At 40.1% G+C, this 19,963-nt stretch overlaps 1 pseudogene; it reads left to right on the top strand.

The window, feature by feature from the left end:
* The first annotated feature begins 1,535 nt into the window (after window positions 1-1,535).
* LOC130203025 (tripartite motif-containing protein 67-like) overlaps window positions 1,536-19,963 on the top strand; it is a 32,576-nt pseudogene continuing 14,148 nt past the window's right edge.

Raw genomic sequence — 19,963 nt, 5'->3', positions numbered from 1 at the left:
TTTCCATTTCCTTCTCATCTGGATGATTCTCTCGTGTTTCCGTGTTTCTCTTTTGTTCTAAATCTCCTCGGCGGCTCATCGTCTCCCCGCCGGGCCGACGTGTCACATTCCTACACGGTTGTTCACAGTTTCACTGGAGTCGACTGTGAGTCAACGTGACTGTAGGCAAAGTTAGACCTGGGCATTGTGAAGACTCAGTATTCAGGCTTTTGACAAAGATATGAAGCGGTATTGTTAAAAAAAAACTTTTAAAGTAAATAGCGGTCAATCCAGAACAAGTTAAGTTTCTACATTTCTACATGACTCCTTAGTCTGCAGTCACAAAAGAACGACCGAGGCTGCAGCAGGCCATTCGTAGTCGTGTGAGACGTAACATCACAACATCGGTCTGTGGGACAAGAAAAAAACAATTGAGAGACAAATTGAAAGCAAAATATAATTTGACTGCAAATGAAATAATCAGATGATGAGGAGGCGTGGCCTCTTCTGAATTAACAAATGAAAAAGCTTAAACGTTGATGTCTTCCAGCCAGTGCTGCAATCTATTTAAACAGATGCTCTAATTAATTAGCGCCATGAGCAGTTTGTTGCCTCGGTGAAGAGACATCAGGGCCGTCGGAATATATGCAACGTATTTACTAAAGTATATAGCGATAGGTCATATTTTCTCTGCAGCAGTACCTGTGATAGTGTAGTTTAGTATAATATTGTGCTGCAAGAACGAGTCCTAAAATCCGGGAATGAGATTTGCTCTCCCGGTTCCCGTCTTATGTTGTTTGACTATTGCATTATTAGCATTATTGGGCGTTAGGCATTTTTTGTTAGATAACTGTCGTTAACATAAGTTTAACATGAGTTTAAGACATTTTAATATTATTTTATATGATATGAAATACGTTAGTAAATACCCCTCTTGTGAATTTGGAAGCTTTTATGTGCCAAATTGGTACGTAAATAAGCCATTTATTAGGCGCTTGCTAATAAGTGGCTTTTTATGACACAACTATACGTCTTCACCCTGAACACTAAGTTTAGTTTGGTGACCACGGTGTCGTTAGTTTATAGCTTGTGCTATAAATAGCATATGCTTTAGATGTTGTGGCAGGAAACACATGAAATATGCTGTCAGATAACATTTTATTAATATGTTCAGTTCCAACATCTTTGCAGCTTGTCTAAAAAATACATTTAGAATGTTTCATTTCCTTGTCGATATTTCTGGATTGGCAAATGTGTAATATCTACTCGTAATGTCTCTGAATATGCAGCTTAACTGGGTATTATTTATAATCTTTTGTGGTGTGTGACAGACTCCTTATTGTGTTTCTGTTTGCATTGTATTTGTTGTTGTAACATTCTTTAATGCACAATAAGAGCCTTTAATGCCAACTTTAGCTGGTTGATTGGTTGACAGAATCCCCTCCCAGCCATTCGACACAATGCATGCTGGGACGGCTCCAGCTGCCCACCACACTGGAAGAGCGAGCTGGTTAAGGAAATCAATGAATGGATAAAAGAAGGTAATCCTAGTAAACATGGGCGCAGACAGACAGGTGGGTGGAAGCAGCTCAGAACGTTGACCTGAGGAGCAGCGCCGGAGTCAAATGAATGTCAAACCAGACGAGACAAACGAGAGAGGAGGGGATGGTGCCAGGAGAGCCGTCGTATGGCACCTCCGTCATCCCCTCGTTAGCATCTTGGCATGCAAACACACACACACAGACGCACACACACAGACGCACACACACAGACAAACACACACAGACAAACACAGGCCAGACAGCTTGCTGGGCCAGATGGCCTCTTGGTGAGGAGCAGTGAGGAGACGCACTGGAGGGTTGGGTCGATTTATGAACCCTTTCTATGCAAACGGGCCTGGCGCAGTTACAGTGAAATGATGAGCATCTCCAGAGATTTGGTGGTAATTGAAGCACATTTATCATAAGACGCTGTAATGGGCTCCGGCTGCACAACTTTGGGAGTGTGTTTGCATCGTGGTGTCGTTGGCACAACACCGTTTGTGAATCGGACCTTCAGACGAGGCAGATAGCTTCTAACTCGTGAGGCGGTCCGTCAGCAGCTCCAATACATTCTTTGTATATATGTCATATTGCCTAATCGTTGATATAATCCTATTTTTTAAATTGTTGATATGTCATGAAATATTGGTTTTATTTAGTCATTTAGTCTCGGGTGAAAAGCATTCAATAATAGAGCTCAACTGATGTGTGCAGGAATGTTTCCCAAAGATGTCGACTAAGCACATCAAATAGTTCATTGGCTGCATTATATCACGGCCTACTGAACAATACACATGTAATGATTACTATTATTAATACATGGTTTAGTAGCCTTTGTCAAATCTATGTGATGACAGAATATGTGTAATCTTTAATTCGCTTTTTTCCTACAGATTTAATAATATATTTTTGAAATCACACACAAGTTTTAAATATAGAACAAGAATTTTTATTTTTGAAGGATATAATGATCACACTATTCTCCGACTGTTATTTATGATTTCTAGAAACACAAAAAGGAGGTCTGCCCACTTCATATCGCCTTCTCTCTCTCTCTCTCTCTCTCACTCTCTCTCTCTGTGTGTGTGTGTGTGTGTGTGAGAGAGTGTGTGTCTTCAGATAAAGAGGAGCAGGTGGGACATGTGGGTGGGGCGGCAGTGGAGCAGATTCATCACAGTTTGGCATGTGTGTAACAGTGTGTGTGTTTTCTTTGTCCTGCCTATCTTATTTACCAGTGACTGATGCACACACACACACACACACACACACACACACACTGAACATGAGAGTGTAGTAAGAGCTCAGTTGAATTAAAGAGAGATTTTAAATGTGCAGGCGGTCAAACATATGAACACGTGTTTAGAGTTTAGAGAGTGAGTTTCATCTTTGCTCGTAGCTGCAGGACCCAGATCTAGTTGTCCATTCGCTGCCTGTTCGCTGACAGTTTCTCATTTTTCAATATGCAAATGATCTTTGCAGCATAAACAGCTGTTGATAGTTATACAGAGAATATTTAACATTAATAGAAGTCCCTGACGGCTACTCAATGGAAATGAGGTAGACTATCACGAGTGAGCACGAGGGAGAGACAATTTAGTGAGGATCAAAGAGTGACAAACGTATTCCTCTCTGTACAATTAAAGTGTTGCTGTTGCTGTTAAGAGAGTAACGGCATGTGGCGTGTTCTCTGCTCTCTAGATCTCAATCCAATCTATGGCATAAAGTGCATTGGGATTATTACCACGATGCAGAGCCGCTGACCTGTGAGGAGGGTCCCAGTGATTTCGCTCGAGGGTGGGATCAGACGTAATCTGAGCATCCACGGGTGATGACATAATCAACGTCTTAGAATAAGCCTCAAAGCTCCAGTAACTGGTTTCACTGGTTTACACAGTTTGCTCGAGGAGAAGAGCATTGATTCAGCTGAATCATATCTGAAAGATCAATTATAATATTTAGAGGTGATGTGTATGCAAGTTCTATCGTCCTCATATCAAGATAAATAAATAAGTCGTCGTGCCATGTCTAGGCCAAAGATTCATATAATAAGTTTTACGTTTTTCTTTCTTAGAGTTGTATCTGTGACAAATCATATGGTGGATTGTTGCATAATGTCTTAATTTGTGAGAAAAATATCTATTTTATTTGGTATTAACAAGTTGATTTAGTACTAAATATATTGCCCTTTAAAAAAAAAGATGTCATTGAATTGTTCTGTGTATTTGTTTCTGCAGTGCCAGATCTCCCAGGCCCTGAACGGGGTCTCCGACAAAGCTAAAGATGCCAAGGAGTTCCTGATCCAACTCAAGAACATGCTGCAGCAGATACAGGTAACACCACCGTGTGACACCTGTGTGAAATATGCTGTTTATGCATATCTCCATCTCATATGTGAAAGTGTCGTTGAAGCCATGTCATGTCAAGATAGCTTTTTAAAATTTTTTAAATGACAATATTTGTGTCAGCAGTGACACATCATGGACTTCGGAAGAGAAAAGGCAAATGGATGCACATTCCCCCCCCAACATTATCCTCATTAACTAACACCAGCCTGCATACAGTTAGGATGCTGATGTTTAGCAGCTGGAACGGGGACACACTTGTTTATTTATCTGGCGCCATTTCTCCACGTGGTTGTTTCAAAGCCTCAACATTTCTCCATGAAGGTCTGGCTGTGCAAGATTGCACCAGACCCAGGATCCATGCCCGATCAGTTGTACTCCACATGTCGAGGTCTTTACATCATTTACATCCTCTTTGGTGTTTTGTGTAGACTAAATACATTTTGCTTTGGGGCGGCTGATAATGAGGAATAAGCTCCAAATAAATCACATTTGGACTCACTCACACAGATCCACTGAATCACTGACCTGAAACAAACAATATCAGCCAAATGTGACACACACACACACACACACACACACACACACATACACACACACACACGCACTGCACACTGTAATAAAGTGTCAACCACAGCACTGTGAACAGGCTTTAAGAGTCTTGTTGCAAAATGAAGAGGATTGCATTTAAATAAATGTTTTTAAAAACTTGTGACGTGAGCAATAAATAAATATATATATATATATATAAAATATAAATATCTCCAGCACTCATCCTCTCATAGATCTTAAACTGTGTCCCAAAGTGGAGGAATGCGTGATTGGAAATCCCCACTATCCAAGACCTTATCTCCTCATCCTGTGGGCTCAGGGATGGAAATGCCCCTGTGGATCTTTCTAGTATTAAATGCCAACTCCTGCCGACATACCGGACGTGTTCTGACTCGTTTATGGTTATTGTTTACTCGGCTTCTGGCAAAAAAAATGACTTGGTTAGGTTGAGGGAAATATTGTGGTTTGTGGTTCAAATGAATAATTTCTATAGGTAAGGTGACCTTTGTTGTCATAGTGACAAGAATAAACATTTGGTTAAGCTCAGGGAACAACTTGACTGTCAGAGTGGTCGCCCCCCCCCCCTCCATGCCGCCAATCATCTTCAGAGGATGACGCAACAGACCACGCAGAAGTGTGTCAGATCCTTTCCTGAAGTAAAAGTATCAAGACAGCAGTGTGACGTTACCCCATTACAAGTAAAAGTGTTTATATCAAGTTCTTACTCCAGGAAAAGGGCATAAAACAGGCTTTTTTAGCCAGAAATAACAGTAAAACATTTGAGGTGTTTCGAGGAAATCTCTCTTCTCAAAGACATAAACCTCCATCTTCAAATATGAGGCTGGTCCCCGTGCACACTGGGCTTCACAAAGGGAACACTTCCTACACACACACAGTTGTATAATAATCATGTTGGTTGTAACATCATTATCTAACAATCATGTGGAAAGTTCTTACATTTGGGCACGAACCAGAAGTATTTGTCATTGTTCTTTGCTGTATGATTATGAATGTGTGTCCAGAGGGAACAGAGCGGCAGATGGCGAATATGATGCAGGATTTATTTTTTGTCTACAGTCTATTGAAATAATGAACCCTGTAAAGTGTGAATAAATAATGTTTGTTTCATGAAAACAAAACTGGAGCAAGATCTTTGGTAAATTATCACATCAGGAACAAACAAAGGCTGTTAAATGAAGAAAAATACACCAACAGCACATCTATTTTGGTCTCAGTGTTTATTTACTGATCATTTCTCCCCGTGAGCCCATATGGAGGGCGACTTTGGGGCCCATCTGATTGTGGGTCTGTGTGTGTGTGTTGCTCCAGGAGAACGGCGTGGAGTTTGAAGCTTGCCTCGTGGCCCAGTGCGACTCTCTGATCGAGGCGCTGACCAGACAGAAAGCCAAACTGCTCACCAAAGTCACCAAGGAGAAGGACTACAAGCTGAAGGTGAGTGCTCGTGTGTAGCAGCAGATCCTTTCCACATGCACAAAGACACGTTCTCAAAGCTGCACACACCTCTCATCTCCAGCATTTCTTTACTGGCAGTATCTTCCTTCCTTCTTTTCTTGCCTTAAGCCAGCAGCATTTTTGGAGTGACTTGATTTTATAGTATTGAAATCTAGCTTTTACAAGATGTATAGGAGGAGCCTTCGAGATCACCGTGTCAAAACAGTCAGAAGTGGACAGACAGAATAATCCAAAAATGCCTTGTGAAATAACCAGTTCTGTCCTGATTTGAAGGCGAAAAACCCCCCAGTTCATCGAGTAAAGTCAAGCTGAATAGAAAAATGTGATTTTAGTCTCACCAGAGATTTCCAATCAGCCGGGTAGCTTTTGACTCTCGTTCTAAATCCACCTCTGGGCTTTCCCCAAGTCGTAGTGAATCACATGGACGCCCGCCCAGCCTCAACGTGCCCGCCGCCCGACTGACCGTCTGGCTGGTGGCGAGGGATGAAGGGGAGGGGCTTGGGCAGAGGTCCCAAGGACAGCTGTTGTCATTATCTGCGGGCTGAGGATTGAGATTTAGCCAGAGGGCAAAGAGCTGGCGGCAGCATCGAAGCTGGAACCAGAGAACAATAGCTGCATGTAGAAGGCTGATAGACGATTTTAAATGAATACATATTTAGGACATGGTTTCTCTCTAACTGATAACATTATGGGCTCCTAAATATGAAAGAAATCAGACAAGTAACGATAAAAAAACTAATCTAAATTAAAACAAATCACAACCACTATTAAATTAAATTAGGCTAAAGTACAAAATTGCCCTCAAGGAACAACAAAACACATAAAAATCGATGGAACTAATTAAAAACGTTTTTAAAACAAGTGATTTAGTAGATGTTGCTAATTCTGAGCACCTCAGATCTTCGGTAGGGAGCTCCAGAGCCCTTAAACTCTTAATTATGAATAATATATGATTATATTTAAATGGTTTAATGCTCACACTGTGCAGAAATAATTAACCAGAAATGTCCACACATTAGTCACACTAAACCCACAACTCAGAAAACCCCCACACAACCTTTCCCTATTTTAATTCTGAGACTGAACACAGCTTGTGTTTGTTGTTGGCTGACTTTAAACTAAATGTGAGTTATATAACAGCAGTTCCAAGAAAGAACAACTTTGTTCGTGCCAGTGGACGGAGCAGGCTTTGAAAACACACAAACGTCTATTTCAATGCACCTTCATATTTTCAGACGGTGGACTCACCCTTTGACCTTCTACTTTTCAAAAGCCTTTTAATCTATATTTGTAGGGACAGTACAGCTTTTACCAGACACAAAACAACAAATCAGAAAAGATCAAGGAAAATATAAAGACTGTGTCTACCGCAAGAAAAGCAGATGTTTATAAAAACCACCAAAGCCAGAGGCTTAATCCCTTAAAGGCAACATATGTGACTTTCTTCACATTTCAACTGATATTAAAATATGTGAGTACTCACAATAATTACTTTTGATGACAGTGTTGGAGTCTTTTGGGTTTTATTTGTTTTTGCTTAAAACTAATTTTTTATTTTAGCCAGTAATGTTGGTTACAGTAAGTGTGAGACTCACATATGGGCTGAGCACATTGGATGATACATTACATATCACATCATGTTATCTGGCTAAAGAAACACAGTTCTGTAGTCATACCACTGCCCACCAGCCAAAGGATGTTTTTAATATGTGTACTTATACATATAGTAATGTAACATAGAATCTGTGTGTCAGTGTTACTAATCTGTACTAGACGCACATATTTCTATTTCTATATCTGTCAAGACATTCCTGAAATATTGTATCCCCTATTTTGGCATCACCTCAGCGTGACTGTTTTCCGGCGCCATGTGTCGTGAGTGCTGCCCTCAGCTAACTCTTCCTTAAAGGGGAACTACAGATGCGTTTTACATCAGGCTCTGTCCAGGGGTGGACAAGTACTACTGCTACTAATGTGTGAAAACAAGTTGTATGAAGCCTTTTGTTGCTCTTACTGGAGCTGCAAAAAGTCTTATAAATGTATTTGGCCTCAAGTGATGTCACCTGAGTCAGCGTCGGCTGGGTGTGAAGACGAAAAAGAGAATATTCTCGGGGTGTGGAGTTAGACTCATCATCCTCTTCTCCGCTTGAGACCAGAGGCTATAGCTCCTCGTAGCGTAACACACAGAACTCAACTTTCTGTGGGGGAGTTGCATTGTGGGTAATGTGGGCATTTTGACACGGGAGAAGAATAAATGGGATACAAACGACGATATCTCTGGTTCCTGCTGCTCAAATTGTGATTTATTTGAGCAGAATTTGACAATGTTATGGGAGAGCAATAAGTAGAGGTCTTTTCACGTCTTATCTACCTAAATCTAATTTAAAAATGAACCCCAAAAATGAGGTAAAATGTCCTTATTTTTCAACATTCCCACATTTCACAATATCCTCACTCTAAAGGTGTTTGTCTTCACAAAGATGCACGTTCAAGAGTACACACACACACACACACACATACACACACACACACACACAATTGATAAAGCTGCCAGGAGCACGTGGGAGGGGGCTCACGGCGCATCTCAGCGGGAAATTGAAATAGATCTGAGATTTACTGCACGCTTCACACTCCATGTTGTTTACAGGAGATAAGAGCAGGTTTCTTCTCCTGGTTAATTATTTAGATGTTTGTGTGTGTGTTTTGCTAAAGTCGAATTATGTCTGCATGAATGTGTTAAGGTGAAATATAGCCTCAAGAAAAATATATTTATATAAATATAATTTGACCTTTAATGACATTTTCTTTGTACCTTTGATTCATTCTTTAACCACCCGTATCTTAAATCCTAAATCCATCTTTAAAACATAGCTCTAAACCAAACCTCTTCACACATCACAACCAAGTGCATTAAACAAACTGCTTCACTAAATAAATACACATGATATTAATGTTATGATTGAAACTTGTCACTTTTTTTGTGGGAATTGTAAGCAAAACAAAAGACAAATAAAAGACAAACGCACGATATGAAGATGTAGCCGTTGGGTAATGTTTATTCACGGTATATTTCTAGATCAGACATAAAAAATTGCTTCATGAGAATAATAAGTAAACAAATGGTTAAAGAAAAAGATAAAAATAAATCAAACTTGGCAAACACCAGTCTGAACCGGTGGGTTTCAAGCAGCTGTTCCCACAGTGATATGAGAGGTTGAACATTACCGTAGAAAAGTCAGGCAAAATAATCCATATATGGTTTCTTGTAAAGTGCATTGGACCAGTTTCATCCAATATTTCTGCTGTTTCCTTCACCACAGCCTCCGTACCTTCTGCTCTGACCCTCTTTGACTCTCAGTTCATGCTCTTCATAGTTCAGTTCATACAGCAGTTGACAGGTGAATAATTAACTGTGATCTCATTAACCATCAAATAAAAACGAGGGGCTTAATTTCCAACGCTCTGTCTAATTAACTCTCTGATTCATTTAGGCGGCCATTGGTTAACGGTGTAATTAATTATCCACGATCCACGAGCCATCATTTTTTTCTGTCTACTTTTCCCTCGCTTAACCTTTTTAAAATTTGCTGATCAATACATATTAAACACATACATCTATGAAGATAATTAAATATCACAGATCAGTTGGAATGTGGTGCAGGGATTATTAAATATAAACAAAAGGCTAATAAAGCGGTGACAGTTCACTGCGTTTTAATTCGCCTCATCTCGACTGCTTGTGACAACGCGTCCAAATCTCATTTCCCTGCAGATTTCATCCAACAGATAGCATGTGATGTCTGAGTGTGTGTGTGTGTGTGTGTGTGTGTGTGTGTTGGCTGATAGCGGGACAGGATGCCAGGAAAACAAAGTTTTTTTTTTTCAAGATGTCTTCCAAACGTTGGATTATAAAGTCCTGCTGTCTGCTCGCCTGCCAGCCACAGACTCACCTGTTGTTCCAGCCAGTCCCAATCACTTGATCCCCCCTGATCCTCACACCTGCTCCACAGTCATAGCATCGAGCTGCCAACCCGGCCTTTTTCTTCTGTTGGCTAAATGTCTGTATTGTCACACATTGCATTTATCATTTTTCTGCACTCTCCTTGTTTCTTTGTGGCGTTGCTGAATGGCATGGGCAGGCTTTGTGGCCTCTTTGTAAATGTACTAGCCCATTTCCACCTACTGTACACCACGTCAGATTATCTATGTGTGTGTGTGTGTGTGTGTGTGTAGGTGTATGTACAGGACTGTCTCAGAAAATTAGAATATTGTGATGAAGTTCTTTATTTTCTGTAATGCAATTAAAAAAATGTCATTCTGATTCATTATCAACTGAAATGCAAGCCTTTATTCTGATTTATTGCTGATTATATACAGCTTAAGAAAACTCAAATATCCTATCTCTAAATATTAGAATATCATGAAAAAGTATACTAGTAGGGTATTAAACAAATCACTTGAATTGTCTAATTAACTCGAAACACCTGCAAGGGTTTCCTGAGCCTTGACAAACACTCAGCTGTTATAAATCTTTTTTTTACTTGGTCTGAGGAAATATTAAAATTTTATGAGATAGGATTTTAGAGTTTTCTTAAGCTGTAAGCCATAATCAGCAATATTAAAAGAATAAAAGGCTTGCAATATTTCAGTTGATTTGTAATGAATCCAGAATGCATGACATTTTTGTTTTTTTAATTGCATTACAGAAAATAAAGAACTTTATCACAATATTCTAATTTTCTGAGACAGTCCTGTATATGTGTGTATATATATGTTTATGTTTATGTCTGACATTTTTGTACTTTGTACGAAACAAATAAAAAATTTAAATGACAAAAAAGATTATCTCTTGAGCAATCCCAGACCATCGGGTTAAATCTTTAGGTGGGGTTTAGTTTGTAGTTTTTTGACCTCAACCAGGAAGCACTTGGTCGGGCTACTTATTTGGGCTGTTTGCCATTTAAAGTACTTTTCTCTCTCTCTGCACTTTATTTCAACATAAAAACACATTTTCTCATTAGGGGTTCATAGTCTATTAATTGTCTTTTTCAGGTTAACTTTTAACATCTACCATTTCTGACCTGCGTCTTTGTCTCAGGTGGTGCGTGACCAGATGACCCACTGCACCATGAAGCTCCGCCAGACCACCGGCATGATGGAGTTCTGCCTGGAAGTCCTCAAGGAGAACGATCCCAGTGGATTCCTCCAGGTATCCCATCCCCTATGTGTGTGTGTGTGTGTGTGTGTGTGTGTGAGATCATGGCATCTGCCTGTCTCCCTAAGCACTTGGGAAGGAAAACAACTTGTTAGAATATCTTAGCTGTGAGAGAATGACTCATTCTCGAGTCTCTTTTGGAGAATTGATCATTATGAGAAACACAGCACCGTTCTCTTTTAAAACCAGAGGTGAGACTCAACTTTCAGAGATCACACACGCGGCATAAACAGTGGGGTCTATACTGCATTGAAAGAATTCTACTTTCATAAAGTGTTTAAAACCAAAATGCTAAATATAAAAGTTAAAAGGAAGAAGGAAGCAAGGAACTTAGTTCCTTTGAGGCTAAGAGGAGACATCAGCAGCGCAGGGAGCCTCTGATGTTTGTGAAGCCTGCACATCTAAAAACACTACGCAGTGTAAGGAGGAAGACTGAGAATAACAACACACACACACACACTCACACACACACAATAAATACTGAAGCTGATCCATTTATAATTGACGGTCTCAGCACGTTATCAGCAGGCTCAGATGCTTTGTGGCCGATCAATAGTTATTGATCCATATATTGTGAGGTCAAACTGCAAAAGGTCAAATGTCACACGTGCACCTGATTATACGAGACGTTAGGTTTAATGTTCGCGTTGGGGTCAGGAACACAGTTTGATGGGACTTTTTATGCAAAACTTCTCTGTCCAGATCCCCAAATATGAATTAATATACTGAGACATAAGTAACGTGACTCTGTACAATTTAGTTTTTCATGTCTTGCTTGCAAAGCTCATATAGCTTAAAAGAAAATATGGTAAATGCCTCATTTTGTCACCGTCATCAAATGTGCAAAACAAGTTATAGCATTTGGACTGGTTTCTACCTCAATACCTTTCTAATATTGTTTTGGTAATGTTGAAGGGAAAAGTTGTGCAATTATTTACATTTTCACATACACAGCTGCCAGTGTGAGACAAGGGTTACATGGCAAAGAAGCAGAATCATAAGTACCGTATATCAAAAGTAAAGAATAAAGGTTGGTCTTTTAATCTCCATATTATACATTTATATTGAATTATATTAAATGAAATTCTATTGTCTCTTCTGGTTGTGAATCATTTCTTTTCCTGTAAAGAGATAGCAACAGAGAAATAGATTAATGTGAAAGAGAGAGATGAAATATCGATCAAAGACACTCCTTAGGGACACACACACACACCCCTTTGCTTACAATTCATCTGAATATTTTATAATGTATTGATTATGGTCCTTTATCGTTGCCAACATCTAAATCCTAACAAGTCTCTTAAATGAATTAAGGCATGATATCGCTTCACATGTGTAAGTACAATACAGTTTGAAGGGATGTGAAGTGAGGAACATTAAGCTCGATGAAGCTAATTACGCTGTAATGCTCAAGGATGAATCTTCAAATACTAGGCTCATGTTTTCAAGAAGATCCCGTCACCTTTTTTTTTGCAGTCGAGAGTTTAATGTAATGTATTCACTTTCCCTCCCTTGAGGCAAAACAGATCTTACCAGCAGGCGTAGGGTTCTAATTTGAGCCTTAAATATTTGCACTAATGTGTAATAAAGCCGCTAATGGAAGTGAAGCCAGAGCAGAGGAGCTGTTCTCGATGCCGGAGGGAAGCACAGCCCTGTGAGCCTCCTGATATTGAGTTAAGATGCTCTTATTTCCTCTGTTGGTTTGGCTCTTCACATCTTTTCACGTGCTTATCTTCCAACATTATGTGTGTGTGTGTGTGTGTAGATCTCAGATGCTCTGATCAAGAGGGTCATATCATCTCAGGACCAGTGGGTGAAGGGGGCCCTGGAGCCAAAAGTAGGCCCTGAGTTTGACCTCACCCTCGGCACCGACTCGCTGCTCCAAACCATCCTGCAGCTGGACTTCTACCAGGGCAAAGGTGAAGACGGGAAAACACACACTACCTACTCAAATGTCAATAATGTATTATACCTTTGTTAACTGTATCGTACCTTGATTCTAATTCCTATGAATTGTTTTTAATCAACTAATCGTATTCTTAACTTCTCTGTATTCACACTTGTATTTAAAGGAGTAATCCATCCATTTAGTAGTGAGCTCATAAAGATGGGGGGTCTAACAAAGAACTGATTGAAAAGAACCATCACTTTCAATGTAGATGAGGCTGAGGCTGCAGCTGAGAGATCCTGACTTATATTATATAGTACGGGTCGATCTCCACTCTACATTTCCCATAATGCAACTGATTGTGTCATTATGCCATTTGAACATAATGACACATCTTATCTTATCTCTCACTTGGTTAAAGAACCACGTACATTTAAGGGTCAATAAAAAAAGGTTTGCAAAATGGCTTCTAAACTGCGTTCAGTTCATTTTAAAGGAGATCATTTAGGTCAATTAAATGATGTTCTTGGAAGCGACATGAGTGTATTTCACTCTTCCAATATTAGAAGACTAGCAGAGGGGGTAACCATCTTGGAATCAGGCTTGAACGCTCCCAAATCATCATAATAAAGGATTTCCTGTTGTTCTCATACTGCTGAGCATTAGACGCTCGCTGCTTGGTGAACATCCATGGGTTATTTTCTTATACTTTTAAACCTCCTGAGCCACAGAATACTTTACAATCTTATTTATATTGCCCAACATCACAAATCACAAACGTAGAGGCTCAAGGGAATTTACAACCAGGAGAGCATTCGACACCCTCTTCTGTCCTAACTTTCAATTTGAATTACGAAATACATCCCAAAAAAATATTTTTTAATGGGGAAAAACAGGAAGAAACCTGAAGACCAACTAATGAGGGATCCACTTTCGCTGGACAGACAAACGTGTGTACAGAATAACCAACTTATAAAAATGTACAGTATGGTGGAGTCCATACATAAAACATACAAAGCAACAAAAAAAACCTCTAGCATCAAAAAAGCCCCTTGATGTTATATTTGAATAATCATAAAACCTGTAGTTTTGGTCTCTCTTGCCTTCAGAGGTCTCTTCTCGCTGTACAACAATGTACGAAGCTGATTAGCTATTCATTGGCTGTTGCTACCCAGCAACCAGTTGGCGCGCATGAGTAAACACAACGTGCTCTACTGGATTCTTAAGAGATCTCCCTGGTGTATTGTTAATGTACATTAAATATGTAATCAGCACTCTGCATATCTCATTGTAATACGGCTCAACCTTGGGAATAAAGATCAGGGGTTTCGATGTCGATTGTTTTTAAAGTCAGACGACATGAAACCCATCTGTTCCCCCACTGTCACGTCCCATTGACCATCAGGAACAAAGCAATGGAGTTGAAACATGGAGCATTTTAGTCGTTCGACTTCCTGAGCAACTACACACTTTCTGCTTCATAAGTAGCCTGAAATTATTCTCCTAATTATAAGTTATCATTGGCCGTCTGAACTGAATGAGTTGCTCTGGATCACTAGTTTCTTCAGTCTTGATGTGCCCTGTAAATGAACAACCACTCAACTAACTAAAACTTTCCATAAACTGGGGCAAACACTACAGACGTGGGTTTTTCCCATTTAATTATTACCAGATTACATATTTGTTACCAGGAAACTTCCAAGAAGTAGTTGGGCAATTAATTACTGATAAAATAAAGCATCCGCCACTTATTTGACCAATGATACAACCGGGCTCAAAGTAATGCAACGTTAATGGGGCATTAGTCGAGTTAAAAAGAAATAAACACATTTCTTTAAAGACATATAAACTAAACACACATGGAGGGTCAGTAATCAGTGTGAAATTGTTTAAAACAAACAAAACAGCAGCTTAGTCAGCCAAAGAAGAGCCGACATCTGTGTTCAGGTGGAGTCTTTATAGCGGGAACCAGACGCTGGGTGACGAGCAACAACGCTAAGGTCTAAATGCTGTTGCAAGGCTTTTTAATTTCTATTTAAGTGAGATAAAAATACTGAAGCGGTCCAAAAAATATCAACCAAGTCTTATTATAGGATCCTCCTCCGAATGCTCACCCCCCCCCCCCCCCACAGTATCTTCTGACCTCAATGCCTCAATCGGAGAGAAATCCCTGATTTTCATGCTCAGCAAACCCTCACACAGTTTGAATTTCTCAGATTATGTCTTGTTGTGTTTAATGCTCCATTGTGAAGTGATCCAAATGAAGGGTTACCATTTGTAATTCAAACTCTCACTCTGTGAAGTCAAAGATCAAATAAGAAACGAATGATTGCCAAAAGTACAAAATAACCAGATGTTCAAAAGTAGCAAAAGTGATTGTTACATTTCAGTTTTATGCTTGAAGTAGAAATATTGACGAAGCAAACAGGAAACTGTTACTTAAAAAGACCAAACCTTCATGTTCGTAGTTTGTCGCCTTTGTAGTTGCAGCGCTTGATCTAATATTGGATATTTGGGAAAAGAAACTCCTGCTGTGTCCTAATATGCTGATGATACAACATTTTACATTGATGACATGTACAATACCTACATCTTTCAAAATGACTTACATGATTTAAGAAGTATTTATAAATTCTAATAGTATGACCTACAAGTCAATGGTATATGGTTAAAACAAAAACATTTACACACAGTTTGAAAATGAATGATCATAAGGCTTTATGGCTGTTGGTCATTTTGGTGACACGCTGACGCTCTTCACTGCTTCATGTGAATATTTACCTCTTGTCAAGTTTCTAAATCTCTGCGCCGGTCTCACTCTCAGTTGCAGCTGCTTTATGTGTCATCTTCCGTCCATGTGCTCTTGCATTAAAACATCCAAACCAACGTCATATTTACAGATGTGCAGGAGAATCCGTTATTGTCCCACAGCGTCTACCTGGTCTCTGCATGGTTATTGTTTTCCAGCTCCTCTCCAATGAACGCCACCTCTGCAGAATAGTGCTGCCTTCACCGGAGCACAACGTTTCCATATAAGTCACAGAAATGTGTAGCCTGAAGTACTTCTCTGTTTCCCATGCTATTCTTAGCTGACTAGTCCTTTGACTTTTTCTATGGAAATAATAACAATACTCTATCAGCGTAAATATAATCAGAAAAAAGTGTATTCAACATGATCCCCAAATTTCAGAATCACAATTCTTGTATTGTTATATGGAATAAACAATTCGGGTTAAGCTTTTTTTCAATTCGGATTTCTTTTAATTAAACTAATATGTGGATTTAAAGTATAGCATACTTCAAATACTAGAAGGAGAATATCCTGCTGCAAATATGAACACAAATGATCAAATGTATGCGGGATATGGTGGTTGTGCGTGAATCAAAGAACTACTTTGGCTACAAATACTGTCACACATATCATAGATATTGATCCACTGAGTCGACGAGTGCAGTCACATCAACCCTGTTCCCTCTGTCATGACTGCTGCAGAATTCATCATCACTCTGAGATCTCCACTCGTGTGTTCAGTGGTTATTTTTACTCTGATGTTGTTTGTGTGTTTGTTTCAGCTCCTTTTGGAATGCAGTCCTGTGTGTTAGCACACGTTTTACCACCAGGCTCAGACAGATAGGACATGTGTTAGAAAATCATTTGATATCATGCTGGTCCCTTCATTTTTTGATTTCTAATTAACAAGCCAAGATTCCTGATCTGAATCTACCGATTACTGGAATGTATTTGTCTGTCTTGTCAATGGACGGTTTGCATCTCAAAAGGTTGTCCCACCGTGGGAATAACACTAGTTTGGGGAGAGAAGCAAAGGAATAAGCACAATAGTGTTCAACTAAAATGCTGCTGGAGGCCGACTTAAAGCCTCCACCGATTCCCAGAATGAACCCGGACATGTTTTTATCCCCCACGATACAGTAAAGCATCTCTTTCTCTCCCATCAGTTTGTTTCCTTTTCGCTCTTTCTCCTCCCACCCTTTCATTTCTCCCTCCTCTCGTCTTAAACCCTCTCCATCCAATTGCAAATCTGTACGTCTCATCCATCATTTTCTCCCCATCAGTGGAGCCTGGAACCTCGGTGCCGGCGGCTCCTCTCCTGCAGCTGGAGAAGTGCTGCACCAGGAACAACAGCGCCACCTTGGCCTGGAGGGTCACTGCGCCCTCTGTCAGCGCCATCGAGGGCTACATCCTGGAGCTGGACGACGGCAACGGAGGACAGTACCGGGTCTGTGCCTCTTCAAAACACACTGTTATCATGAGTAGTGGGCATCACACACGACGTCATGGAGTAAATTACATCACTTCCTTTTGATTTCATTATTAATTATCCATATGCTGCTCATCTCTGACTAAAGCCAGATGGTAGTTTGTGTGTGTGTTGAGTGCCATCAGTACACATGCAATTTAAGTGTGCAGGTCTTTACTAATACTTGAGTCCATGTATACACTGTGTGTGCTGAGGCAGGGAACAAACATGTGCATGCATGTAATCTGCATTTGATGCTTATTGAAATGTGTGTGTGTGCCCTCAGGAGGTGTATGTGGGGAATGAGACAGTGTGTACTGTGGACGGCCTTCACTTCAACAGCTCCTACAATGCCAGGGTGAAGTTTCACAATGCTGTCGGTGTGGGGCCGTACAGCAAGACGGTGGTGCTCAAGACCTCTGATGGTAGGCAGGATGTGTGTGTGTGTGTGTGTGTGTGTGTGAGGGTGGGTGGGTGTTCTACAGCTTTGCCAAATTGGCACTGCGTGTCTGCTAAAGCAGTGGTTCTCAACTGGTCCGGCTGTGGGACCCACCTTCACACCTAAATGACAAGCCGCGACCTATATCGAGTAACAGTTTCAACTCCTCAAATATATTTAATTAAAAGATGGTGATAGATAGTACCGAATATGTACGCCAACACTAAAACAAGTTAAATGATAAACCAAAATGACCAGCTGGTGGTGATGCAAGAGAGGGAACTATTCCCTTTCATGCTCAATTAGGTGCATTTTAATTAAAAAGCAAAAAGTGTATCTTCAGGATACGAGGTATTACGACATAACAATCAAAATCTTCAGCTTTTTTTTTAAACAGACTAAACGTGACATACAAGTCCAACTACTCAGAAGCATTTTTAAAAGACTCAAATGACCTAAGTTTAACTGAGAATACTCAGTCACTGAATCTATGACACACACTCACGATGGAACAAGTCTGTGTCTTGAGGAGCAGCTTTTCAAACACTCAAAATAATTTAAACCAAAAATGCTAATTCAACAGGATTCATATACAACATTAACTTTTCTAGTGATGAAAAGATATTTCTTTTCAGTCGGTAAATACTGAAAAACATTGTGCTTTACAGAATATTAAGCAGCACCCACTTCAACCTGAGGAGGAATAAAGAATGACAAAAAGAGAGGAAACATGGTAATCTCAAAGAAAAGAAAGGAAGGGAAAGAATATTATACGCGGAAAAGAATGGAGGAAACGAGGAGCGGAGAAAGAAAGAAAAAACAAAGCTGAATAGGGCAAAGGAAGGGAAAGTTAAGAAAAGAAAGGAGTCAGAGAAAGAAGGGGGATGAAAAAAGGGATTGATGACAACATCTTCCACAAGCACAGTGGGATGAAGGTGAGAGTCACACTGAGGCTCTATCTCCCGTTGCCAATTTCAGCAACAATGGGCATTAGTCAGTTTTCTGACTGATAACCGTTTATCCCACCCACCCTCTTTTTTCTCTCCTCGCCAACTCGCCCTCTTTTTCCTCCTCTTCCTGCAAATACACAGAGAAAAGAGGCACGACGAGTGAATGAGGCTGCAGAACAAACACAGATCTGTATGCTCAATTTCTGTAATATCTGGTATAAATCTTTTTTCTGTGTGTGTGTACGTGTGTGTATATGTGTGTGTGTGTGTGTTTGTGTCTCCACTTCCAATTCAACGATTGCATCTGGTTGTATCCAGCTGATGAAGCATTTCTGCCTTCAGGCAGAGGTAGTAAATTCCTCCCTGATGTTTCTGTTCAGATTTGTGTTGTGCCTTTAGTGTGTCTCTGTGTGTGTGCGTTTGTGTGTGTGTGTGTGAGTGCCTTTATACTGCAGCTATAAACTCCCCCGCTACATCAGACAGAGCGTTATATATGCCGTGCATGGATTTCCAGACGTAACTCTGTCGAGAAGGAACCAACCGACAATGTGTGTTAATGTGGCAACGGACACGTCTAGACCAGCTGACGGGCGTCCAATCACAGGGGAGGCTGAGCCCTGATGAAAATGACAATTACATCAGGGCTACTTGTCAGCTCCATGAGTCTGAGTTATTTCTTGTTTATAAAAAATAATCACATACAGTCTTGACAAAGTGTGCATTTTCCATTTACTTGCAATTATTACCGTCGCATTGAAAATGCGGAAGGTAATGTTTTGATCGCCGTGTATTTGTATGCGTGCGTGCGTGTATTCGTGATAAGTCAAAAAGCATTAAACCGAATCGCATGACATTTGGTGGATGATTGGTTATCCGGGGACCATTTGATTATATTTTGGGATTGATCGGGTCAAAGGTCAAGGTCATGAAAAAGGTCACAATCTTCTTGAATCGCATGCAATTTGGTGGGATGATTGGTTATTATCCAGGGACCATATGATTAGATTTTGGGATCAATCGGGTCAAAGGTCAAGGTCATGAAAAGGTCAACATCTTCTTTTCACCATAGCGCCGGTCAATTTCTCCAATTGGCATGCAACTAATGCCAAAATGTTCATAATTCAATGCCCAATCTTGTGATATGCGAAGGTATGCGCTCTACCGAGTGCCCGTTCTAGTTTAGTTATATTATTGTCTGATACAACAATTAATTTCTGCTTATTTAACAAAGAAATCTTGTTAGGATTTGAGTGTTTCCTGTTTTATGTTGAAGTCCCTGTCTCGTTTCCTGTTTCCCTGCTCTTCCCTCCCTGTGCTTGTCTGTT

Source organism: Pseudoliparis swirei, chromosome 12, assembly GCF_029220125.1.
Source record: "Pseudoliparis swirei isolate HS2019 ecotype Mariana Trench chromosome 12, NWPU_hadal_v1, whole genome shotgun sequence".
NCBI lineage: Eukaryota > Metazoa > Chordata > Actinopteri > Perciformes > Liparidae > Pseudoliparis > Pseudoliparis swirei.
This window is presented reverse-complemented; position numbering and strand designations above follow the sequence as displayed.